At 40.2% G+C, this 27,978-nt stretch overlaps 1 long non-coding RNA gene across 1 annotated transcript; it reads right to left on the bottom strand.

Annotated features, from left to right (window-relative positions):
* Nucleotides 1-12: 12 nt before the first annotated feature.
* On the bottom strand, nt 13-26,217 carry LOC144588989 (uncharacterized). Its single transcript, XR_013544793.1, has 2 exons — nt 20,924-26,217; nt 13-5,760 (listed from the first exon to the last, which is right to left on the bottom strand). It is a non-coding gene; the product is annotated as an uncharacterized LOC144588989 (long non-coding RNA).
* Nucleotides 26,218-27,978: the final 1,761 nt, after the last annotated feature.

Here is a 27,978-nt window from a genome sequence, read left to right as displayed (position 1 = left end):
TTGAATCCAACCAGTACAGGGCAGGGAATAAATTGTCTGTGTCCCCAACAAATAAGGAGGGACGAAAAACTGACATTCTGGGCAGCAGGATTTACTCTCTCCAGTCCTTCCTGCTCAGAGTAGCCAACTATCAAGCTGCGTTGGGGGCTTACCAATGCCAGCTTTGGAATAAGATTCTCCCAATCCTTGAAACAGCACCAGAATCAATTAAGACAGAAGTGATCAATGCCCATACCAAAGCCACCACAGTAGCAAAATAACAAAGAATTATGGCTAGACATGTGGTGGATGCAGCATCAAAAACATTGGCATCCTCGACTGCACTATGCAGACACATCTGGCTTAGATCCACCAGACTATCAGATGATGCAAAGTCAAGGATTGAAGACCTTCCTTTTGACGGCACGGGCCACTTTAACCAGAAAACTGATGAAACCATGAAAAACGTACATAAAATTCAAAAAACTGCAAGATCATACACTTATCAACAGCCCCCTCGATAGCAAAGACAACAATACAGGCAGAAACAGTTCTGTTCACAACCATTCCAACAGCAACCTTACCAAAGATTTCATCCATATCGACAACTCAGGCCACAACCAGCAGACAAGTCTTACGAAGGTCCTCCTTCATCGACATCATCCTTTCGGAACCAAGGCCAACCATTTCACAAACCTCAGAAGAATAGTAAGCAATATCAGCAGTACCCTTAAACTTCATATACCATTAAACTCTTTTCATTACCAAGCCAGTTTGAAACCATTTTTCCGTTTTTGGCAAAATATTACTAATGACCAATGGGTCCTTTCTATTATTAAATTTGGCTTGTTCATTGAGTCTGATTCCCTCCCACCTATAAGAATAATCAGATCTACCCCCATATTCATTGACTCTTCAAGAAGAAGTCTCATCCCTTCTTGAAAAACATGCTATTATCAAAGTACCATCATCTGATCTGTACAATGGTTTCTATTCAAAATACTTTACTGTGCCCAAGAAAGATGGAGGACTCTGTCCCATCCTTGACCTTAGACACCTCAACAAGTTTATTTAACCCCGAAAATTTAGAATATTAACCCTCGACATTATTATCCCTCTACTTTCACAAGGAGACTGGTTTGTTGTCATCGATTTGCAGGATGCCTATTTCCATATTTCAATCCATCCATTTCATCTAAGATTTCTCAGATTCCAATTCAACGATGTAGTATACCAATTTGGCTCCCTACCATTTGGCCTTTCTATGGCACCAAGGACTTTTACGAAGTGCATGCCACTAGTCACAGCATATCTTCATCTGCAGGGTATAAAATCTATCCCTACATAGCCGACCAGCCAGTAGTTGCGACATTGTACCACAACGCCATGAGAGCTACAGCCATCAAGCTCGACACACTTCAAAGCCTTGGACTCAAGGTGCATTATACAAAATCTCGCCACCTCACAGACAGTCACTTACATTGGAGCTCGCTTTGACTCCAAGCCAGGACTTTCAGAACAAATTACGAAGCTAAAGAAAGCAATTCGACCCTTTTGATCTTGAGCATCCATACCAGCCCATCAAGTCCAACACCTCCTCAGGCTCATGGCTTCTACAACATCGGTGATCCAGCATGTGAGACTCAAAATGAGATTGTTCCAGTCATGATATCTAGCACTATTCAACCCAATGTTAGACCACCCATCCATGAGGTTAACAGTGACACCAGAGCTAGCCAGGAAACTCACCTGGTGGACATCAATGCCGAACCTCCTGGTCGGATGACCCTTCTGTTTCTCCAGCTGATGGTGCAAGTCACCACCGATGCCAGCCCGTCTGTGTGGGGAGCTCATTGCCTCCATCACAAAATTCATGGACTATGGACGAAACAAGAACAATCGCTCTTAGCGATAATCAGAGCTTTCCATGCTTTCCTCCCAATCATCGAGGCTCGGGTTGTGCAACTGGCAATGGACATTACAACTGCGCTTTATTATGTAAACAAATAGGGAGGCACACATTCTCTATCCCTCCTATACCTAGCCATCGACCTATGGGAATGGTGTTGCCATCATATCCTTCCCATAGCAGTGCACATTTCCATGGACGAGAATTACATAGCAGATCACCTCAGCCGTATGACATTGAGAACTCACAAGTGGTCTCTCAACGGTACCATCTTCGATCAACTTTGCCACCTATGGGGAACACCAACCTTCAATGTCTTTGCTTCAAGTGCGAATAACAAGTGCAAGGTCTACTGTTGTTGAGCCGGAGCAGACAAGAACTCCATCAGGGACGTGTTAATGATGAATTGGAACAAGGGATTACTTTATCTATTCCCACCGATACCACTCATTCAACAAATAATCATTTGAATTTGGCACTTCAAACATGATCCCCCTAGCTCCCTGGTGGCCCAGGCAGCTGTGTTTCACTCACCTCAGATCGATGTCGACGGACTCATTTTCAACTCCCTCTGGTTCCTGACCTGTTGACACAGAGTGACAGGATGGTCTACCATCCAGATCTCCCATCGCTGAGCTTGACAGCGTGGAGGATACTCTCACCTTGAAGCGAGTCTGGATCAAGCTCGAAAGCCTTCAACTCAACTCCTGTATGCTAATAAATGGAAAGCCTTTCTTAATTACACTGAATCAAATAACTTAGCTGCAATCCCTGTTTCGTTGAAAATACTACTTACCTTCTTATTACGTATCTTTGAATTTGAACTTTATTATTCCACTTTAAAGGTCTACATTTCAGCCATCATTGCTCATCAGCCAGATAATTCGAAATCAGCAAAACTTCTATCTCACCCTACAGTTAAAAAATTCCTCTAGGTATTCAATAACATTTGTCCACCACGCCAACATATTATACCACAATGGCCGCTACAAACTGTCCTGAATGCTCTCATTCGCCCACCATTCGAACCAATGGCCTCTTCAAATCTTCAATTACTTTTTTTGAAGACATCCTTTTTAGTAGCTGTAACATCTGCTAAAAGAGCCAGTGAGCTTGCCTCTCTTCGTTCTGAGCCACCTTTTATCCAATTCCACCCAGATAAAGTGACTTTGTATTTTGATGTCTCTTTTTTTACTTAAAATTGTATTAGAATTTCATCACCTTCAATTCCTTTAGAGCACATCCTCCACATGCTTGACGTAAGACATTCTCTTGCCATTTACACTGACATAACCAAGGTTTTCAGGAAAACCAACAGACTTTTCCTATGTTTTCATGGTCCTCATAAGGGAGGTCCAGCCTCTTCTCAATCAGTTGCTAGATGGATTGTACAAACCATTTCTTTGGCATATGAACTGTCAGGCAAGCAACCTCCTGATCATCTGTCTGCACATTCCATTACCTAACATCTGTTGTGCTGCAACATGGTCTACTCCATTGACTTTTGTTAGGCACTATTGACAGAGCTGTTTTGGAATCTTTCCTACCATGATGTCCCACCATCTGGTAAGTGAAGCTTGCTAGTCATCCATTTGCGTGCATTCACAGAGGCCACGAAGAAGAAAAAGAGGTTACTTACCTGTAACCATAGTTCTTCTAGTGGACCTCTGGGAATTCACACATCCCACCCATCCTCCCCTCTGTCCATCACAGATTCTATTAAATGATTCTCCTATCTGGCAGACAAATTTTAGGAGTGGAATCTTGGGTGGGAGGAGCATGTGCCCCATGGGTAGGTGCACTGACTTCAGCTATTATACATCTGTTAAGAGAGGAATATAGTCTATTAGCTCAGAGAGGGAACAAATGAAAAGTAGGTTCTACATGAAAGGGTGAGATCAAAACTGGATCTTTTGTCCAAAAGGGATAAAGAATTGTAAAGTTCATGTTTTCTCCTGTAGTACTCCTGCCAAGTAGTTATTTTCTCTTCATTATTCTTTTTTGCTTCTTCCACTGCATGTACTTGCTCACTTTAATAAATTATTCTTCCTGCTCTGCATGTTTATTCTGGACACACACTTTTCTGGGCAATGGGAGGTATAAGTGAGGTGGCTTTTTTGTGATTGCCACAAGCATGCCAGCCACTCAACACTCTGTGCAACCCGTTTCTTCTAGAAGTAGGAAGTAGCAGTTATTCCTTAGCTTACTTATATTAGGAAGATTTTGCATCTGTTCAAAAGACATATAGGACATTTACGTCTGTATGGAGCTTACTGCAATATGTATAAATATTGCCATTATAAACTCTTATTCTTCATTGAAGGGAATTAGTAGATAAGGTTATCATAAAATTAGCCAGCACAGAACTAGCATGCTGGGAGTTATAATCCAAAAAGAATAACTTTTCCCATCCCTGCATAAAATCTACTGTTATAATTATCTCTATCAAAATACCCTCTTTGCCCCTTCCCTCTGTATAGATGACAAGAATAGTAGAATCTTAGCTTTCATCTGTGAAATCTCCAGAGTGTGAAAAACAAACATAGTCTGGCTCATCTGAATGGCCTGGAAGAATTCTGAGTACACAGAAGCACCATTTTTATGGTTGTACTTTCTTGGAGCTACAGAAAGCAAGGACATGTACAATAACACTGAATAACTAACATTGGACAGATGACTGAGGTTCAGACTATGAATGTTTTGATTACATTGTGCAACCAGCATCACAAGTAAGGCAAGGACTGACCATGTGCCATAACTAGAGATGGGGGTATTCGTATATGAATGGGGCTGGTCTGTCCACTGATGATTTCATTGCTGACACGAGCTTTTTGGACCTTCCTATCGTACCGTTGCCCACGATCGATTGCCCAGTCCTGGCAGGAGACGGGATGACAAGCCTCTCTGCTAGGTTGGAGAGTTGCTATTCCATTGTGGAGAATAGCGCGATAGAAAGCCTCCGTGGAGCTGGCAGCAGCAGCGAAATCATGAGTGGTCAGTCTGGCCCCAATGGGCCAGCAGACCCTCGTTATTTCCACCTGTGCAGGGATATTCATATTTGAATACGAATACCCCCATCTCTAGCCATAACTTTATCTGCTGAGCTAAATTATTTCAAATGAGATGTTTCCAGGAGAGATAGTTGCAAAAACTCCAAAGAAGTCTTTTGGCAGCTTAAAATGTAACAAGTTTTATTTGGCATGCACTCTTGTGGACTGACATTCATTTCATCAAATCTTATGTCCTAAGCACTGTTAAAACATGAATTCTGCTTCCTAAGATAGAGTCACATTTATGGATTGACATTTCTTATATAATGCAATCCATCTTTAAAGATATAAAATTATATATATATACTGTATATGTTTAACTATAATCCTATATTTTCATCTGTATGAGTGTAACTTACATCTAGAGGTCAAAACTCAGAAAACTCTAAAGGGCTAATTACCTTGACCATAAATGCAGGAAATGCTCAGGATGGTCCATCAGAATTTCATTATTTTCCATTAATTACATCATGTACCAGGTCTATGTGCATCAGCCTGGACTTTTTCTTCAAAAACAAAATCTGATTTTTCCCCTCTCCACCACTGGAGTTTTGGCTTTTCTTTTTCTTTTCTTTTTTTTTTTTGGAATCACATGCATTTGCATTAATTCAGATGGTGTGACCACCTGAGCCAGCGTGGAGGGGGTTGTAGCCGTTCTGTTTGAAGCCATTCCACTAGGCTACAACACCAGTGTGAGAAGCAGGGTAGCAGGGAAATTAGCTGCCTCTTCTTGAATCTCCTCCTCTGGATCTGCTTGTTTTCTTCTTCCTTTCCTGTTCCATTTTTCCCCTTAAAAGGCTTGGAGCCCTAACATGAGGGTGGCTAGACAACCAAAAGAAAAAAAGAGAGAGCAAAAAATCATCTGAGACAGGAGGGTGTTATCAATCCACCTTGTTTGCAGCTTGTTATACTAGCTCTGCTGTAACTGTGCCTCCTCTAGATCTGAAGAACCAGAAAAGAGATACCTTAAAAAGCTGCAAACAAGACTGAATTCCAGTGTCTTTCACCTCTCTTCTGACTCCTGCATGGTTGGCTGAAGCAACCTGGGGAAATCTTCCTTCAGAACGGATCTCATTTCCCCTGCTGTGTAATTGCACCCTAAAGTAAGCTACAAAGAATGATTCTCTGCTGTAGGATGAGGAGAGTGAACAGGAAGAATGAATGTATTTGTTTCTGCTTGTGTATGTTTCCTCCTAAAAGACCCTTGTTAATCCAGATCTTGGAAAACTTATGTTTTGGGATCACATCTCAAGGAATGCCCTGTCAGAATGTCCACTACTTATGCTGGCTGAAAATTTCTAGTCCAGAAAAGTAATGTTTCCAAGCTATGTATTAGCCCACCAAGACCCATCATTACATGAGGAGACCCACCAGAAGGCATTCTGCCCACAGTTCTCTCTGGTGGTCAGGAGCAGCAGCAAAGAAGAGATCAGGGGCAGAGTGAAAGGAGCCATTTCTCTGTTGCACCATTTCTCCCTAAGCTGCCGTTTCTTTCTACAAAGCAAAAGACATGGGGACCCCATGTTGTTTCCTTTGTGGTTAGTAAAACTGGTGGGGGGAACGGGGTTTTGACTGGACAAATGGTAGAAGGGGAAATGGCTAAGTAACTTCAGAATCTGCTTAATAAAAAAGCTACTGGAAAGAACATTGGGGCCAAGGATGAAGGACTTTCCACCTAAAAAAGCCAAAACTTCTCCCTGTCTTCTTTCACTCCTCACCTTTTTTACACCTTTTATTCCTTCTTCTGTGCCAGAATATAAACACAGTTGCACAGTAGAGTCATACTGCTTGTATCCATTCTAATTAATCAGGATTTACAATAATAATACTGGCACTACAATGTGAACTTGACTTGAATATTTTTCTTTGATCTTGGAATGTTATGTAGTGTCCAAACATAATTTTTTTTCCAGGTGTAACTCTACCATGTTTGCCCGTTGCTGGTGCTGCATTTCCCCCTTTCACAGGCAATTAAAGTGGCCTGTCTGGTTAGAGCAGGAGTGGGCAATTAATTTCTATGGGGGGCCACATGAAAAATCTGAACTGTGTTCAGTGGCCAAACCAACTTTACTTAAAAATAAAATGAAACAGTGATGTTATGATTGTTTTTATTTTAAACTTGTTAATCTTCACAAATACTAAAGAGGTTTTTTGTGTTATGTCAAAGATAAGCAACTGATCAACTTTAGACAAAAAGCTATAAAAGGTTTTGATGTTCAAAACTGTCCGCGGGCCGGACAGGAGTGGCTTGCGGGCCGTATGTGGCCCTCAGGCTGCACTTTGCCCAGGTCTGGGTTAGAGGATTCTGGAACTTTTAGTCTGAAAAAAATACGAAGCTATGTTTAGCAGAATAAAGAGGAAGATTTTAAAACACAACAGGGCGGGCTTATCACAACTGAGAGCAAAGTAACACAGACTGCTCTTTAATGAGCACCTCTATACCCCACAAGACAATTATATCTAAATTTGCCTAATTATACTGCTGGTGACAGGATTTGTTAAAGCCTTTCTGGTCTGAACTCAGTATTCCTGAGCTGAAGGCAACAGAAGGGGAAAAGGAAAGAAAATCTCATGACTTATATCCAGAGTGAGGTTTGTTTGTAAAGCAAGTGCTCTGATTTCATTTCAGACTAGGCACTTCTACTTCAATTCTAGCCTCACCGTGAAATCAAAATTCTACACACTAAATTTCATTCTATTAATGTGTTGTAAATGCTGGTGAACAATGTTCAGAGCTGGCTGTATATGAGTTATCAGTAAAATGTGTCAGAATGTTAGCTTTCCTGAACTGATACCTTCCAAATGTGTTAAAATGCTTAAAAAAAAATTCTTGGAATTACTGTTGAGTACCTGGAAAGTTCTATCAAGATTTGTGTTTCTGGCCTTTGGACAAAAAAAAGGAGAAGTTGCCTTTTATTCTTCCCCTTCTGTGAGGAAGGACTTGATAAGAGAGTTAATAATGTTCCCAAGTGGAGGTGGGAGTATCTTAATCCTCACTGGAAGCAGCCTATCAGTTATTCTGGGTTGGAGGGTCTAGCTAAGCGGCCCCTGTTTAAAAAGAGAAAATTATCCCCCAGTGCTTGGAAGAATTGTGCTTTGGATCAAATCTCCCATAATTCCTCCTCTGGAATGCCAACTCATGCTGATTAGATGATTCTGGTGATTGGCGTCTGTGATGAATATCTCCAGGTTCTGTTCATGACAGAATCATGGAATTAGAAGGGGCCTATAAGGCCATCAAGTCCAACCCCTGCTCTATGCAGGAATCCAAGTCAAAGTATATCTGACAGATGGTTGCCTAATTTTACCTTCAATATTTCCAGCATTGGAGCACTCACCACCTCTTGAGGTAATTGTACTATTCTTGTACTGATCTAACAGCTAGGAAGTTTTTCCTGATATTCAACAGAAATCTAACTTCCTGTAACAGAGTCCTGCACTCTGAGATACTTGAGAACAGACCCTGCCCCTCCTCTGTAACATGCCTTTCAAGTATTCGAAAAGTGCTATCATACAGTATCCTCTGAGTCTTCTTTTCTCAAGGCTAAACATGCCCAGTTCTTTCAGTCTTTCCTCCTAGGGCTTGGTTTCCAAATCCCTTGATCACCCTCACTACTCTCCTCTGATCATCCTCGTTGCCCTCCTCTGAATCTGTTCCACTTTGTCGACTTCCTTTTGTATAGTTCCAGCACTGAGTACTGTACTCAAGATTAAGCCTAAGCAGTGTTGAATAGAGGGGAATTAATACTTATGGGGATTTGGAGACTATACCTATGTTAATACAGCATCAAGTTGTTATTGTTTAGTCGTTAAGTTGTGTCCGACTCTTCATGACCCCATAGACCAGAGCACGCCAGGCCCTCCTGTCTTCCACTGCCTCCCGGAGTTTGGTCAAATTCATGTTGGTAGCTTCGATGACACTGTCCAACCATCCTGTCCTCTGTCATCCCCTTCTCCTCTTGCCTTCACTCTTTCTGAACATCAGGGTCTTTTCCAGGGAGATTTCTCTTCTCATGAAATGGCCAAAGTATTGAAGCCTCAGCTTCAGTATCTGTCCTTCCAGTGAGCACTCAGGGTTGATTTCTTTCATAATGGATAGGTTTGATCTCCTTGCAGTCCAGGAGACTCTCAAGAGTCTCCTCCAGCACCAGAAGCATCAAGTAGCATTTGCCTTTTTGCAGCCACATTGGACTGTTGGCTCATATTCAGCTTGTGATCTACAAAAATTCCAAGATCTTTCTCACTTGTACTATTGCTGAGTCAAGCATCCACCATCCCGTCACTGTGTGTCTTTGTTTTGTTCCCTAGCTATAGAACTTTGCACTTATTCCTGTTAAATTTCATCATATTGTTTTCAGCTTAGTTCTCAAGCCCATCAAGATCTTTTTTGAATTTTATATCTTTCAGGGGATTAGCCATTCCATCCAATTTTGTGCCATCTGCAAATTTGAAAAGCATTCCCTGCATACACCCTTACCCAAATCATTAATAAAAATGTTGAAGGCCAAGGACTGTTACCTTTTTCCAGTTTGAGAAAGAGCTGTAAATAAGCACACGCTGAGTATGATTCTATAACCAACTGTGTATCCACCTGACAGGTGTTCTATCCAGCCCATCAGAATATATTATATTATTCTAATCAGAATATAATGGGATACTTTGTTAAAAACGTTCCTGAAGTCAGACTATATCCCACAACCTGTCACTTTGCTTTACTTGTTTTATACACGCTATCAAAGTGACCTGCTGTGGTTCTATCTCTTGGACATATGTCAATTGTTAATTTTTATTTAGTATGTTTTTCACTAATTTAAGACTCACTTATGACTTCCTGTTGGATAATTAGTCATTTTATGGCAATCAAGAAATACGTTGATGCTGACAGCTTGCATAGTTGCTTTTGCAGTAGCATGGAGCTGAGGGACACTTGAAGGTATTCCTTGAAGTTAGAAAGACTTGCATGTCCTCACACTGTCTATTGAAGGAAGGAGAGAGTAAGAGCGTCTTAAGGAAGACACTCTCCCGTGATTAAAATGAGTTAACTTAGTTTTGACAGATTCGAGCGATAGCCTTCTATGCTTTCTCTCTTAAAGATGGAGCCAGTGTAAATTAATGTCCTTTGAATATTAAGCATAATTAAGTTTACTCCAGCTTTTATTTTATTTATTTATTTATTTATTGCATTTATATGCCGCCCATCTAGACATCGTCTACTCTGGGCGGCCCACAACATTAACTTTTGGCTTGAAAATGGCTACACATTTGAATTGGAGCTTCACCATGTAGAGGGGGTGGGGTGGGTGGATAAAAATCCATCTGCTCTGATATTTACGCTGAGCTAAAAATAACACATGGGCCCCACCTATTCTGAAGACATCCTTTCATATCCTTAGTCAAAGCAGCAATCAAGCCCATTTTGTGAGATGGTTCCACTTCAGTCATACTGTAAAAACCTACTTTAACTTTGTAGGTTTTTACAGTTTGTTTGTTTTATTTGTTTGTTTGTTTCCTACTTTGTTTTAAGAATGCTAAAGACCTACTTTAGCATTCCTAAAACAAAATGTAGTTTTAGGAATGCTTCCTTCTTATCAGCCTTTTGTCCCCCTTCAATTCACGCAGGCTTCCTATAGTGTTAGATAAGAAAGTCCCATTTTCAATATTTTTATTGTTTCATTACTACAATAAAACTGTAATAACCAATATTATTTTTTAGGATGATGAAACTGCAACTACTTTAAAGTATTTTAGTTAGAATTTAAGGAGGGTGAGAGCAATGGGGAGAGTGTACACCTCTAGAAAGAAAGGTGTTTAGGGCAGCTTTCACAGAAAGTACACATGCTTCATATTCTCTCACAACGTGCTTGTTTTCTCCAGATCCTAGTCTCATATCAAGTTTATCTTTAATGTAGTTACCCTGGACAAATCTCTCTCTCTCTTTCTCTTTCTCCTTAGTCTTTGCCTCCCTCCCTTCTCCCTCCCCCACCACTTTCTTTCAATAGCAGATGGGATATTTCATGTGGAATAAATATTTGGAATGTGCCTCTGTGTTTATAGCATTTGCTGATAGTGTAACTAGAGTACGGCTGGCCTCGACAGCGGCACCTGATGCTGATGAAAATGTTTTCCATCACCTCATAGGGGCCAAGCAACCACAGCACAACAATTAGAGCAGGCAAGTGGGATCAGTAGCAAGCAATGTCTGCCTTGCGTCTGTCTGAAAAAAATATTAATAATAGTGAAAAAAATATATAAAAGCAGCTCAGATTTTCCTTCATTGTCCCTCAGGAACCTGTTATACTAGCAGAAATGGTGTGTGTGTGTGTGTGTGTGTGTGTGTGTGTGTGTGTGTGTGTGTGTGTGTGTGTGTGTGTGTGTGTGTGTGTGTGTGAGAGAGAGAGAGAGAGAGAGAGAGAGAGAGAGAGAGAGAGAGAGAGAGAGAGAGAGAGAGAGAGAGAGAGAGTGTCTATGGCTCTGACTGAGTTGAGTTGAGGCAGGTTGGATGGCTTTTCAATTTGCAAACCGGGGTGGAGGGGATGGATATACAGAGAGGATGGAAAGGGACTTTCAGCAAATGTACCTTTAGTGCCATGTCTGAAAGGGAAACCAGGCTTTAAGTCTATAGGCACTTTGGTTATATTTCTCCATGGCAGAGAAACAGTTCAAAGTACAGTACATGAGACTTCTCATGCCTATTACTGTATTATTTTCCCTACCCTTTTCAAATTTTCTGCAGGGAAAATTTTCATATTGCTACATAATCTCTTTAGAATACTTTTGAGCTACCACCTAATGACTGCAATTTTACACATATGTATCTGAAAGGAAGCCCAGTGAAATCTATAGGGCTTTCCTTCTGGGTAAAACTGCATAGGATTGCACTCTAATACCTGGGAGAAATGCCCCATTGAACAAATAGGGGCTTCTTTCTGAGTTAAACTGTATAGGATTGCATTGTAAATGGATATCATTCTCAAGAATGGATGAAACGAATGGCTTCATCTCTTGCCTTGGATATATTCCTCTCCTGTTTGGTTCCTTCCAGGAACCTGCCTCAAGGTTTGGATCTTACATGGTGCTTAGAATAGATCTGGAGTGGAACCAGGATACTGTGGTTCATCCTTGAAGGAGCAAAGCACAAAAGTTGTTTGACCCTCTAAGATGGGGAGGGGAAGGGGAGAAGAGTGCTGGCAGAGCTGTTCCTACCACCTGCTTTTACGACAACTGGCCTAAAAGAAAAAACACACACATTGTTTTTCTCATCTGCTGACAGCTAAGAAACCACAATATGTTTTTTTTGTGCTTCGATTTTACTTTTCAAAAAGCTAAAATGAAATAAAAATAAAATGAAGAGGCTGGATGGCTATGCTATCTTAAACGTACAATGTGTGATGATGATGATCATGGATGAGGAAATGTATATATCACCACACACTGTGTGTACACACACTGAAAGAGGTAGTATGTAGGGCTTTTGTTTTTCTGATTTCAATAAAGCATAATAATGTATAGCATGGGCATAGCTATGGAAAGATCTCAATTATAAACAGCATGTTATAAATAAAAGGTACGTGGAGAGGGAAGTGAATCAACAAGTTGTACTGTGACATACTGTAACTTTTACACCCACAGCTTCCCTTATGAGACCACTGGGGAAACACGAAAATGAGACAATGGGTGGAGTTTAATCCCTGAATTGCCCACAGTCTTTTCTATCAGATGTCAAACAAATGCCAAAGAAATGGGAGATGGCAGAAAAACAGAAAACATCAGCTTGCAAGTTTATGTAATCGTAACTGCACTTTTAAAAGTCCTGTCATAAGCTAGTCTCCCAGTGCTTATACTGGCTTAAGACAAGTGTGGGCAGATTTCGGGCTTGTGTGGGATCTATTCTTGTATTTTTGCTAGAACTCCCAGTTCTAACTGGATCCAGGTGGTACAAAATCATGTCTTAGGAAAATGATGTAGAACACTACACATTATTACACTTCATGGAAACCAGAAAAACAAAGGGACAAGGTGATACCTGGCACATGTTAAGTGTAAGAATTGTTGGTCATCCCCATATCCAGAGCTTACACACAAATCTTCTCTCACAGAGATTTCATCCAGTTTTTTCTCAGCCTTTTAGCTCACTGAGCTGGAGCATCGGGAACCCGGGGTCTGGAGTTTTGTTCCCCAGTGTGCCTCAGAGGAGAAGAGGCACGCTGTGTGGTTACACAACTCCAGAGTGCTCCCTTAGAAGAAGAGAATAATAAATAATTTTTTAGTACTTTATACCTGGAAAATCCTGAGAAGAATCATTGTTAAGTTGGAATTGATGGTGCACAATCATTAATTCAGAAGGGATAAAGATTTTGGTTTTGTTGTTGAAACAATGGGAGTCAAAAATCCTTGCTGGTGAACTGCAATTCTCCCCTAGATATTGCAGTAAATTGCCATCTACCTTTAGCCCACTCTTGGCTTAAGGATATACTTGCAAGTTTTTCTTAATGGGGACACAGTCCTTCTCCCTTATTCCTGTGGATAGCTACTAAAGAATATCAGAACTGACATGTTGTGTCAGATTAATGTTCTTCTCATTCTAAATGTCATCTGAACAGGATTTTAAATCATTCCTGCTATATGGTTGTTTTTTCTACTGTTTCACAAAATGGGCTCTTGTGATGCTCCACTATAGCAGAAAGTTTGTTTATCCTGAAACATCTCCCAAATGGTAACAGCTAGAAAAACGAAATTTTGCACAGATACTACTGTTGTCCCACTTTTAATAACTGGATATATTTCATCTTGCCTGGCCTTGCTGCATGGAAACTGGGGTTTATTTACTTTTTTTACAATTACATGTATAAAATACCTTTGCTATAACTAAACAAAATAGTGGATGTGACTGACAAATGTGTTGAATTTATCTGTGCTTTCTCAGATTATTTGCCAAACTTCCTTCTAATCCTAATTGTATTATTCGGAAGTATATCGGCAAATTAGGGAAAATTGCTACATGTTAAGTTAATTGTTGACAATTTTTTTAAATAGTTGAATTACATTTATGATAAAAGAGGATTTTGTTACATATATTTAAATTTAATTAGTATTTAAATTCATGTCCTTAAACTAAAAAGCTTACTAGTCCTGAAACAAAGTGATTTTTTTGCAATTTTAGTTTACTTTTCCACCTTGACTATATTTTAAGCTTTCGAGAAAAAGAAACAACTACATGAATTTTTGAAAATCATTGTCAAAACCCCTTTTCTTTTCTTTTCTTTTCTTTTCTTTTCTTTTCTTTTCTTTTCTTTTCTTTCAATCAACCAACACCTGCCTGTGTTAAATTCCATTTCATACAGTAGAATCAAGAATAAAGCAAAGCAAAGCAAGTGTGCTGCTTGTATACGGCCCTATAGTACTTAAAACACTTTCTGGGTGGTTTTACACTTTAATTATGCAGGTTACACATTGCCTTCCGCCCCCCCCCCCCCCCGACCAGCCATGGAAGGATGGAAGACTGAGTCAACCTCAAACTGGCTACCTGAGCCTGTCATGTTCAAACTAAGCTCCATGAGCAGAGTCTTGGCTGCAGTATACTGCTGTTTAACCACGGTGCCATGAGGCTCTTCTGTGAGACTGTAGTGCTCCAGGTTAACCACTGTGTCACATTACAGTAGCAAAATATAATACACATTCTCAACAATAGTTTTAAGTTTTTATTTTGTATTGCATTCTTTACCTCAAGAAAGCTGCTCCAGGCCATCACTATTCTGATTCTTATTGCATGACTATGCCCTTCATGTTCAGCTTTTAAATTTCAAGATACTTACATTTGTGAACACAGCCTATAGTTTCATGTTGGATGTTCAACAACATTGTCAGAGTTGCTTACTTTCTACAGAATCTTCGTTTTCTTAACATTCTATTTGAGACCATGTTCATTGCTTGTCCAGAAGGGGCAAAAGTTTACCCCCTTGCTTCTAATTTCTTGCAGTTGGTCATGGGACTTAGTAGGATTCATGTCCTCACTGATTTTTAAAAGGCTGTGCCTCTTGAAACCACTTTTATTCATCAGGTATTTGAAATCTTGCTGGAACTTTGTTCTTTCCTTTCATAAAATGCTAAAACTGTATGCTAGTTATACAAGTCCAATGTGAAGGCTCCAACACAGAAATGAAGTCTCCACTAGAAACACTATAGCACTAAACATCATCACATCAGAACAAATCCTTGAACACAACATTTGTTTCAGCAAGAGCAAAAAAAGTAGGGAAGCAAAGGAAAGGCACATTATGTGGGTTCAAGCCTTTTGTTGCCAGGATGGCAAAAGAAAAAAAAAGATCAAAACCATCTGCAACGAACCAGGTACTTCTACAGAAGCTCTTACTTCATTGACTTTACAAAGTACTCTTTGGAAACTAAACTGACATCTTCTGATAGTGTATTATCTCTGTACTACATTTCCTTGATTATTTTCCCATTCACAATTATGCATAATTTGAATCAGCAAGTGATTCTCTGAAGAGATCTCAGAATACAAAGTGAAAGAAGTGGCAAGAATATACATATTTGCCATATTCTTAATATCTCTATGTCCATTCATCTGCTCTTTGCCACTGCAAGTTTTTGTTGCTAGTATAGATTGCCAATTATATTAATATATTCTGAATCAAGATCTTTGTTACCAGCAACCACATTAAACTGTTAGACTTTGCTGATGGTTTTCTCTAAGTCAATAAAGCAAATGTACACGTCCATCCTCATGCTGAGACATGTCTCTCCAAGTACCTGCTGACAGAATAATGCTTCTGCATTTCTGTCCCAAGCAAATATGCCATTAGCAACAAAACAGGTGATGGTTGAGGAAAAAGTTAACCCTCTGAAATTTTTCACAATGGCAGGAAACTTTGAGCACTCACAATTTGGGAACTCCTGTCTTTAACAGCTACCCAAGCCCAGGTGTGCCATTTGTTGGCTGTCTTCAGAATGAAGTGGCTGATTTTTAATGAAGTGGTGGCTTGTTTTCACGGCTAAGCTTAGAAGTTGGTATTTGTGTATCAGGTTTTTAAAAACATGCATTTGTACCTCAGCTTGCCAGCAAATAAATACATGCATAAATAGATCAAGATCACTTAGATTAGATTAGGCATCCTTCAGTCTCGAGAGACTATGGTAACATGCTCTGTATGGAGGACTTGGAACAGCATCTAGTGTGGCTGAGAAGACCAATTCAAGAGTGACAATCCCTTCCACACTAAAGACAAATACAATCTGTCCCCTGTCCAACTCCCTGATTTTGCTGGTTTTGGGACTTCCTCTTTGCCTCAGCCTGCTGGACAAGTGTCTCTTCAAATTGGGAGAGGCCATGCTGCACCGCCTGCCTCCAGGCTGATCATTCAAGATCACTAACATTTAAAAAATACAGAAATATACAAAAAATATATTAGGAACAAAACAAAAACAAGTAGAAACAAAATAAAAACAGTTATGGGAACAGATGATTGTTGGTAGATAGTACTGGGTGACTAATTATTTCACTTTAGTCCTTACTCCTCCCTTAAAATGTGTGGACTCTGATAGTTCTCTGTGATCAATAAAAAGGAACATGAATGGCAGTTGGGTGCCTTTGCTTGTGTAAACAGAAGCAGCAGCAGCAGGAGGTCTGCATTAGTAAAATAGAGGATCCCAACTTGCATAAAACTGTGTATTCTATAGATGCATAAACAGAAAATGTTTCTGTAATTTAAACAGAATAGCTGTGTATTTCAGACAACTAGGGAAGACTAACTAGGCAACCTGTAGGCCTATGGCTGCACTGGCTCTCCAGATATGAACTGAAAAGGCAACCACAAGGCTTTTGATTTCCTTTAAATCAAACTTGTTCTGGACAGCCCTTCTAATTGAGGACAATCTTCTGTAAAGGAGGACAACACGGCCATGCTCTGTAAAATCTTCTTGTGTGGCAAGGTCAAGCCTGGCAATGGCATGGCTTGGCTACCATTGTTCAAAAGCCAAGAAAAGAGGTTGTGGGGAAGGAAGGCATTTTCCTTTTGTTGTGAATAGAGTAGCATGGGTATATGTTGTTTGACTAGTGGTGTGGTCTTGGAAGGTGCTGTTGGCATATGTGACTCGGCATAGTCTCCTCTCTATTAGTCTCTGGAGAAGCTGAAATTGGGGGGGGGGAGAGAAGATGTTGAAGTTGCAGCCAACGGCTGTAAAATTTGAGGTTGAAATGTAAAGGAAAAAGTGACAAGGGGGGAAAGTGAGGTCTGCTCCACCTTGCAGGGTCTGTTCTGGAATGCATTTGCATGCCAGGGTATGCTGTGCTAAAGAGTGTGTGTTAGCAGCAGTGTTGAGTTAGTAATATGAACCCTATACAAATACCTCCAGGGCAGACAGGTCCATTTCAGGCTGTGTTTATTTAATAAAGAGCTAGTGAAGTAACTGCAATTTCATTGTCAATTTACTAATGCATTACAGTTATGTTGCTTAACCTCATTGTTTGGGCTCAGAAGCCAGCAATACCCAGCCAACTGCCACCCCTGACTCCCCTTTTGAGTGTAAAACACATTTTATTATGACTAGAATGTCTTCTATTTATTAAAAGCTGGGATTAAAGGTCTTCACTAACTCCCTTCCATATACATACCCAATTAGGTTATTGGGCAGTTTATTAACTTGGAGAAATATGTAGGAGAAACGTCTCTCTTTACCTTTATATTCATGGTTGAAAAGTTTGAAAAGTTAATCTAGAATAATGAAACTGGAAAAAGGCAGTTCCAAAGAGAATAGTCCATGTGTTCTTATGGTCTGAGGAAGTTAGCCACATGCTTTGGGACTGAAATTTGGGTTTGAAATAATGTCAAGGAATATTAAATATTATTGCATAGAAAGTGAAAGACAGAAGTGCCAAAGCAAGACTGAAGTTGAACATTAAGAAGACCAAAATCATGACTATAGAAGAATCACGCATTCTTGGACAATGAAGAAATTGCAATAGTGAAAGATTTTGCATACCTCGGTTTAGTTAATCAAAATGAGGACTGCAGCCAAGAAATCAGAAGACAGATACTTGGATGGGCAGCAACAAAGGAATCGAAAAATATCACCAAATGTACGGATGTGACAATGGAGACTAAGATCAAGATTATCCCCACTCTCGTATTCCTGACCACCATCTACGGAAGTGAAAACTGGATGGTGAAGAAAGCTGACAGGAAAATGTTGATTTGTTTGAAAATTGTTTGGTATTGAAGGAGAGCTTTATGGATACCCTGGATTGCCAGAAAGATTAACAAGTGAGTCCTAGATCAAATCTCTGGAGGCAAAAATAATGAAGCTGAGGCTGTCCTACTTTAGACACATCATGAGAAGACAAGATTTTCTGAAAAAGACAATAATGTTGAGAAGACGACGACCAAATATGAGACTCCCTAAAGGATGCCACAGGCTTGAGTTAGCAGGATATGAGCAGGACTGTTGAGGAGAGGACATGTTGGAGATCTCTCATTCATAGGGTACATTGCTTGAAATAAATATCAAGAAAATGCCATTAAGGCTGAATCATATAGCTGAGAACAAGTCCCATTGAACACAATGGTAATGACATTACAGTCCTATTCACTTCTACTGGTAAAGGCATATAGTCCCAATAAATCCAAAGGTACCTAATTCTTAGGTAAATGGGTATAGGAATACAGCCTAATTTACAGAGATGCAAGGAACTCCATCTTATAAGAATTACAGCATTACAAAGCATAATACAAGCAGTATTGAAATGAGGCTAGCATGTCCTTGTTTCCTCTCCATCCTGGGCCAGGAAGAGGTGATATAAATAATACACATAAATAAATATCACTATTTTTGTCCTGTCTTTCTCCCCATAGATGACCCAAGGCAGCTCACAACAATTAAAACTATACAATGATACCATTTAAAAAACTGTTTTAAAACTATATTTAAAAACAACTAAACATTTGTCAATATTAAAAGCAAGATGTAAAACAATTTTTAAAACATTAAAATCTTTTAAAAATCATTTGTGTTCATACATCATTCATTTATTCATGTTCATTTTTGTGCCTTTTGCCTAAACGTTGTTGGCCATAAAAGCTGACTGTATCATGTGTACTGTAATGAATAGACTGCCTGATTAAGACTTAGTCAGGAGACATGGATTCAACTGCTTGCTTCGACAGGGGTCTCCAAACTTTTTAGTGGGAGGGCCACATCATAAATGCTCCAAAATTTTTAGGGCCAAAGGAAGATGCACGCATGCATGTGCATATGTGGTCCCACACTCTCACCTGCCCTCCCGTACTCCTGCACACCCACACTCCCACATGTACACCCACACATGCACACACCCCACTGACCACGCCTGCACGCCTGACCAACTGCACACTGGGCTGGATAAAAAGGCAAATGGGCCAGATGTGGCCCACAAGCAGTAGTTTGGAGACCCCTGTGCTTCGCTATAGAAACTCATTGTGGAGTGGGTTTATTGAAAACATTATTAAACTATCATAAGCCAAAAGTGACTTGATGGGATGTAACAACAAATATGTCTTCATTGTGTGCTTTTTCTTTGCTTTGGGGTCATTGTCATAGAATCACAGTGAAACTGCCTTTTATATGACTATCATTAAGCAATTTTGGGAGTGAAATCTTATACTTGTCAATGTCCCATTGAATTTAGTGATTATGACCTGAAGGGGTGGTGTGAGAAACTTGGAAATCAGATTCCAAAACTGTTACTTTACATTAGAGTATGCAATTTTTCTCGTAGCTACCTATTTCTGGAAAACAATAGTTCAGATTTGTGATGTCATTTTCAGACACAGTATAGTTTTAGAAAAGCAGCTACCATGTTCTCTAGATTCACAAAGAGACTATGGCTTAATAAGATTCTGATGGCATATATCAAGTTCCAGGTCTATAGAGCCTGTGTCCTGAGCACACTCCTGTACTGCAGTGGTCCTGGACCCTTTCTGCACAGCAAGAGAGGAAGCTGAACATGTTCCATATGCGTTTCTCTGACACATTTTTTGTATCATTTGTCAGGACAAAGTTCCAAATAGAGTAGTCCTAGAGTGAGCTGGAATTTTTAGCATGTATACATTACTGAAACAATGACATCTACATTGGCTTGGGCATGTCGTGAGAATGGCTGATGGTCAGATTCCGAAAGATTTCCTGTATGGAGAATTAGTGCAGGGAAATTGCCCCAGAGGGAGACCACAGCTGCAATACAAGGATATCTGCAAGTGGGATCTGAAGGCATTAGGAATGGACCTCAACAGATGGGAAACATTGACATCTGAGCATTCAGCCTGGAGGTAGGCAGTGCATCATGGCCTCTCCCAATTTGAAGAGACACTTGTCCAGCAGGCTGAGGCAAAGAGGCAGTCCCAAAACCAGCAAAATCAGGGAGCTGGACAGGGGACAGATTGTATTGGCCTTCAGTGTGGAAGGGATTGTCACTCTCGAATTGGCCTTCTCAACCACACTAGACGCTGTTCCAAGTCTTCCATACAGAGCACATTACCATAGTTTCTCAAGACTGAAGGATACCTAATCTAATAGTTTTGTATTTTTGTTACAGACTTTTCCATGTTAAAATGAATATATACATATTTTGTATACATTAGTCATGGTTTTAAATAGCAACCTTGTCTAAGATACATAGTAGTGTATAATTCCTCTGGAATAAAGCTTTTACCTCTGCACACCTTGTTGTGAACGTCCCAGAGGCCATGTGTTGTGTAGACAGTTGTCCTGCCCTGTCTTCCCCTAATTTCCTCTCTGACCCGCTGACTGTGTCATGTCTCTTCTCTGCCATAAAAAGCTTCAATCCATACTTTGAAGTAAAGACAGCAGCAGAGTAACTGTGCAACACAAACTACCAGCTGGGAAAATTGCACGGGGTGGGGGGGGGAAAGAGAGAGAGGGACAGATGGTGAGTCACAGAGAGTGAGCTAAGGACTGATGCAGCTTCACTCACCTCAGGGCCTGTGAACACTGGACGAGAACCAGACCTCTTTCTGGCAGGATGGAAGCTTTTCCGTCTCTTTGTACAGTCACCCAAAGGGAGCGAAGCAGGATCTCGGTGATTGCATGAGCTGGGCTTGTTCTGCAATTAGAGGGGAGATCCCAGCTAATCCCTTTCTAAATGAGGGCTAATTCCTAGTGTAAAAACCTGTCAGCTGCTTGTTAACAGTTCCTTGGACCCTTGGTCAATTGTAGAAGGAACTGCAGCTGGACTTCTTTTTAAAATGGGAACATAAATATAAATTGTTACTAAAGCCATGTCTGCTGTGTTAATAATACAAAACTTAAATAAGATGGTTAGAAGGGGAAAATACAGCGGTAGTACTGGTGGCAGGGGGATATTTAATACTGAATTTGCTTTTTCCCCTTTCTTTTTTTCCCCCCTTTCTTTTCTTTCTTTTTCTTTTGCAAACGTGGAAACTTTTAGACACAATCCCGGCTCTGTGTTTAAGTCATTAAAACATCTTTAAACATTTTCTGGTTTTAGTTTTCGTAGCAGCAGTCCTTTTCCTGGAATGTATTTTATTTTTCTTTTAAGTCTGTGATTTTTTTTTTTTGAAAAGCCCTTTGCATTTCCAACAGGTTTTTTTTTTAAAGGAGGGGAAGTAAAAGGGTGGGGAAAGCGAGAGAACAGGGCCCTTTCTGTGTTTTATTTCTAATCCACAGGAATCCATTTTAGCCTTTTATGGCCGCTGCACTTGCTGAGAGGATTTACATTCTCCTTATATTATCTGCCACATCGCAAGCCACGGCAGAAGAATTGTTTCATACCTGGACTCAAAAACACACCATTACTTCTAGGATGAGTTTGCGTTTTTTGTTTGTTTGTTTTTTTGGAGGAGAGGAGTGGGTGAGGAAGCCGAGGCAATGGCAAAGAAAGAGAAAAGGCAAGCAGATAAAGGAAGCGGGGGGGGGGAGATTAAAACAAGGGAGAAGAGCGAAGTGTTTTGTAGGAACTGTAGCGTGTAGAGTTCATGCCCCAGACAAACTGATGTTTAAATGTATCAGAGAGGGTATTAGAAGAATCTTTGATTCCAGCAGTGAAGCACAGTCCTTGTCTAGAGACCAATCTGTGCGAAGTAAAATAAGAATGCCACATTCATTGCCAAGGCGAATCTTTCCTTTGAGCTCCATCTTTTGACTTCACTTGCAAACAAATGAAGCTTGGGTTGCATTCTAGTTTAAGTTACAATCTTGTGCAATCATTACACATATGTGTTTTATTTCAACCAGTGCTGCCTCATATGACTAAACGTCACAGCCTGATCACAACTGAATTGATATTCCTTACTTTGTACTTCTGTGAAACATAATGGGCGTTCCTTATTTTAGGCAATCAAAGACACTCTGTCTTTGATTTTGGATATTACTAATCAGGCAACCGCTAGATACAGGGCTCAAGTCCAGATTTTACAGCGTAAGCTTCACCACCATTTAAAAATAAATAAAACCAGATTGTCACTGTTTGGGAAATTTGTTTGCCAATATATTTTGACTGATGAAAGGTAATCATTTTTTTTAACCACACTAACTTTGATTTATTGAAAACATTTATATTCCACAAACATAACTCTCTGAAACTTACAACAGAAGTTGAAACAGTCCATTATAATAAAAGCAGCAGAAGAATAAAACACAAAATAAGACACAAAACATGAGCCAATCATCAACCGAAAGCTTGTTAACACAAATAACTAATTGTGTGCCATATAAATCTTAAACAAATAAAAATGTTCACCTAAAATATGACTAAGTAGGGGGTCCAAAGTATATGCTGTTCTGTTAACTCCATCCTAGTAGCATTCCCTGTGCATTTCAGAAACTGGGGACATCTGGAGCAGAGTTTCAGCAACAGATATAACATGCAGAGAGTCTGACCGCCCCCCAACCCAGATTTCAGTGAAGCCAACAATTTGCTTATTGTAAATGCATGCTTCAGGCAATTGAACAGAAAATTGTACATAAGTACATCAGCTGGATTGTTAATATCAAAATTGAGTATGTAATTGGAAACACAAGACAGAGAAGCTCTATTCTTTCTGGAAATTCAAGACCAGGTGTGGACTGTGGCACTGACACTGAACTGTTAATATCAAAGGTTAGAGTAAAGATGAAGAAGCACAGTAAAGAAATGTCTTCTAGTAATAAGAAAAGAAAAGCCTACATGGATGAGTAATGGGACTCTTAAAGCTGTTAATAGCAGATGAGAAACAAAAATAAAACGTGACAGAAGCAGGGTCAAAATCTAAATGCGTATTTCCAGCAACTTCCATGTGGGGACAAAGGGTATTATGCTTATCATTGCAAATACATAGGAGAGAACCACCAAAAAGAAAACAGCAGCAACATCATATCTCTTCTGTAAGATCCAAGACACCAAAGAGAAATTTAAGCCAAGATTGCTGAAAGATTATAAAAGGAAATATATTAACTGTGTAGGAGAAAATAAATAAAACAACATACTGGCCACAATCCTATTGTGTAGTTACACCTGTAGAAGACAAATGGTTCAACTTGCAGCAACTTCTCACTCACAGTTGAGAAGTCCCCACTTGGTTATCAGGCATGCATTAACCCACTGGGCTTGTACATGCCCAAAAATCCAAGTCTGGTCTTATTAATTAGTTTCAAGAAACTACTGTGAATTATATCATTTGCCTTCTGCAGATATAACTTTGAAATTGACTTTACTTGCAAACAAATAAAGAATTACACAAAAGAGATGCAAGGGTGACAGATTTCTTCAAAGAAGAATCCTTTGAGGAAGAATTTGGAACTTTAGGAAGTGAAATAAAAGCTGTTCTCAACACACTTGGAAGAAATAAATCATCAGGAGTAGATGGAATACCAATAGTACTAGTTCATCCTCAAGAGACTAAAGCTGTCAGAATCCAAACAAAAATATGTCATCAAATACTAAAACCAAACAGTGGCCCACAGACTGGAGATGTTTAATATGTATTCGAAACTCAAAGAAAGAAGACATTAAAGACTACATTTACTTTCGAACCATTGCATTAATTTCCCATGCAAGCAAACTAATGTCAAGATTTTACAACCTCTACCATATAAGGAGTGAGAGTTGGAGAAGAAGCAGGCACCACAAATCACATTACAAATGTGCCTCAGCTGTATTTGGGACAGACCAAAGAATTTCAGGGGGGGGGGAATCAATTTTTAGAATTATAAACTCTTTGACTGTATAGATCGTGATCTTAACAGGTTCTGTCTGTGGCATTGCAGCTTTGAGATAGTGCCTGCCATTTTCTTCATTTCACTGGAAGCATCTCACGAGACTGGCAGATTTGTGCAGAGGAAAAGATCTAAGCTGGTGAGGGTAGGAGATGCTGGGCCTCTATTTGTGGTGTGGTTGGGGATTCTTTCACAGGATCTTCAAGAGGAGACTAACAATGGCAGGCCCAGCTCCAGAGGGCTGCAGCAATTCGTTGTGAGTTGCACTGGTGGTTTTACATTTGGGAGACTCCCCAGGCATTAGCTGTCAGCCCATGGTACCCAGCAGGAAAGCTGGGAGATGGTCATCGGATGCCAGTCACCCAATGATGGGATCCACTCTGTGCCAACACTCTTCTGTTGCATCAAATAGAACTGTGGTCTTCATTTTATCCACTTAATTCTGTTTTAAGATGTGATTCTACATGGCTTGGGGGTTGGGAAGTTGCTCGCTTGGGGTGCTCCCTGCCCCTACAGAGGTATATGTTATATTCCTATCCGTTTCAGCTATGTACCAAATAAATTTTAAAATGGGATTGGATTCCAATTGAGGAAGAAATTGTTCAAAGAAACAGTAGTAATTTATGAGGTGCAGATGGTACTGGCAGAAAAAAGCAACAATTTGAAATGACTAGCAATGCAGATTAAAGAGGATTACAGCTGAATGTTAATAGTGACCACAAAAGGAAAAGATTCAGATTCAGCTTTTTTAATACCTTGCTTTTATTATAAATCTGAATGGAGATTTAGATGTCATCTGCCCGACCCACTAGATCATCACAGGTGAGGCTCCTTTGGGTGGCCACCCTGAGGCAGGCTCATAAGTCATCTTACTAGAAGTAGGGCCTTCTTCATAGTGGCCCCAACCTTGTGAAACCAGCTTCCAGAGGAACTTTGCCTGGTCCCCTGCCCATTGACATTCAGGAGGCAACTGAAGGCATAGATTTTCAGGGAGGCTTTCCACACCAACCCTAGCTGACTGCCTTTTGTCCACCACATTTTTGTTCTGTTGCTTCAGCACCATCTGGTTAATTTTGGTTAACTGCTATACTGGTTTAAAATAGTTTTAGTTTTCTCTTGATTTGTTTGTTATTGTAAACCAGTGGTCCCCAACTGTTTTGCATCCACGGACCGGTTTAGTATGTGGGGGATGGGGCATCTGTGTGTGTGTGTGTGTGTGTGTGTGTGTGTGTGTGGAGGGGCCATGCATCCATGGGAGGGGCTGTGCATGCGTCTGTGCTTGTGGGGGGGGGAGAAGATTTGTCTCTGTGGCCCAGTCCTGTCAAGGCCATGGACTGGGACCAGTCCACAGACCAAGGTTTGGAGACTCCTGTTGTAAACCACCTAGAGTAGTGCTTGGCACTAATGGGGAGCAGTATACAAATTTAAGAAAGAAAGAAAGAAAGAAAGAAAGAAAGAAAGAAAGAAAGAAAGAAAGAAAGAAAGAAAGAAAGAAAGAAAGAAAGAAAAACTGAGACTTGGAACGGCAGCTATGATGGAGCTAGAAAAGCTTCTGAAGTGTAAGGATGTGCGCTTGACTAAAGCCAATATCATCCATATTATGGCATTCCTAATTCCTATATATAGATGTGAAACCTATACAATGAAGAAAGCTGATAGGAAAATAATAATTCAAAATGTGGTGTTGGAGAAGAACTGTATGACTAACATCAACTGTTAGAAAGAGAAATAAGTGTACTGTAGATAAAATCAAACCTGAACTTTCACTAGCAGTTTTAATCAGCTTTAAGCCTTTGAACAGTGGCAATTTGCTGCTGCTGACATCATTCCTATTGTGCAGGCAGAGTCTGCACAATTCAGCCAATTTTGTATTAAGAGATACATGTATGAGTCCTTGATATGCATTCATACCTGCAGCCTAAATTCAGTGCTGCACTAGTAGATGCCATTATTGAACTTATTGTCCCCTGTTCCCAGTCTTCAGCACTGTCTAAAATCCTGCTCTAGAGCAGTGGTTCTTCACGTGGGTGATAATGCCCCCCAGGGGGCGATTTCATTTTTCAGGGGGGCAGTAGAATGAAAAGGGGCGGCGTGGGGGCGCTGGAGCAGAAGGGGGGCGGTAGGGGGGCGCTGGAGCAAGTCAAACCTATGAAGATGGCTGCAGCCTTTTTACAGTGTGCATGAATATATATTTTCTTCCAATTTTAATTTCGTTTCAGACTTTTTGTCTTGAAATTTTTAGTTCCTGCATTTGTTTTTATGCCCTTTTTATATTTCTTTTTGCGTCTTAAAATTCACTTGCAACTAAATCATTAAATGTTACTTTTTGGGGGGCATTTCATTTTCTTGGAATTTAATTGTGTTTTCACGGGTCATTGGATTTAAGTATCTTTAAAAAATTAAATAAATAAATAAATAAATAAATAAATAAATAAATAAATAAATAAATAAATAAATAAATAAATAAATAAATAAGATATCATCACCGCGGGGAGGGGGGCGATGATAACTTCCTCAATGGCTCAAGGGGGCGTTTCTTTCAAAAAGGTTAAGAACCACTGCTCTAGAGGGTTTCTAGTCCATCTGCTTATTTTATTATTGTATTTGTTCAGTGAAAAATGGTTTCACATAAAAAGAAGGGGGTTAACTGAAAAGTCTCTTCACTCCCCCTAGTAGCCATTAAAAAAACAATTGGAGAGTGAGGGGATCCCAGGAATGAAGGAGGTCCCTCAAAACATGGATAAATTGCCCCCATAACGCTTGGAGGTACAAGAGAACTTTCTGAGCAATAGGGTTTTTTCGGGTTTTTTTTTTTTTTATTGGGCATATGAGAGTGCTCGGTGGGCTGCTTGACTTTACCTCCAAAACATAGCTGGACACATACATCTGTTTTGTTGAACACGTTGATACAGAGTGTACCAGTATGTTTTGTGCATGGCCTGTGTATGCAACAACATGTTCTGTTATGTGTTTATTTGTAGATTGTGAGTGCCTAGCTATCCTTTGGAGGTAAAGTCAAATTGTTCTATCTCAGCGCAGTGGAGATGTGTGTGCCACATATGTCTGGGATGGAGAGTCAGTTTGAGATGCCACATTTGTATATATATTTGCCCCACTTAGTCTTCCTCCTTGCATAAATAAATAAATTCTGCTGGCGATAGATGCAGAGGAAGAGGCACCCTGGGCACCACATTCCCCACCGAACCCTTTGTTTGGAAGCCTCCTAATAAATCAGCTGGGATGCAGGCAGACCCACCACACCCTATTTGCACAGTGTAAATTCTGGCTGGGTTTCTGCCTCCTGTCATCTCCTCTGGCTGGTGTCAGGTTGCTCCCTCCCTCCCTGTGAATGAAACAACCCACCTGTGCCTGAGGGGCCTGTTTTGGATTCCTGGGAAACTTTAACCTCTATTAATACCACTAAATTATTTGTTCATATGGTAAAGCACTTATGTAAACTGATCTTCCATGCCCTCCCCTTTCCCTCCAGTGCTTGGAGGAGGTAGAGCCCTTATACAGATGGCTCTACCTGCCCTCCAAGGGCTTTCAACCCCTCCACATTCTTCTGTGCTTCAGCTTTTACTTCTTTTTTCTTTTTAAGTGAGCAAGACCAGAGAGTAGGAAATTTCTAGGTTGGAATGAGTAAAATGCAGCACTATCTCCTGATGCACCTGGAATGGCCACAATTAGCTTACCTGACAACTGTCCCAAATTAAGCAGGACAATCTGAAATATATATTTGCTGTTCCCAATTTAATTAGAACATATAGCCTGCCTGCTAATTCATGCCTGCATGGCCGAGTGAGTGACATTTAC

The sequence above is a fragment of the Pogona vitticeps genome, chromosome 4, assembly GCF_051106095.1.
Source record: "Pogona vitticeps strain Pit_001003342236 chromosome 4, PviZW2.1, whole genome shotgun sequence".
In the NCBI taxonomy this organism is placed as follows: domain Eukaryota; kingdom Metazoa; phylum Chordata; class Lepidosauria; order Squamata; family Agamidae; genus Pogona; species Pogona vitticeps.
This window is presented reverse-complemented; position numbering and strand designations above follow the sequence as displayed.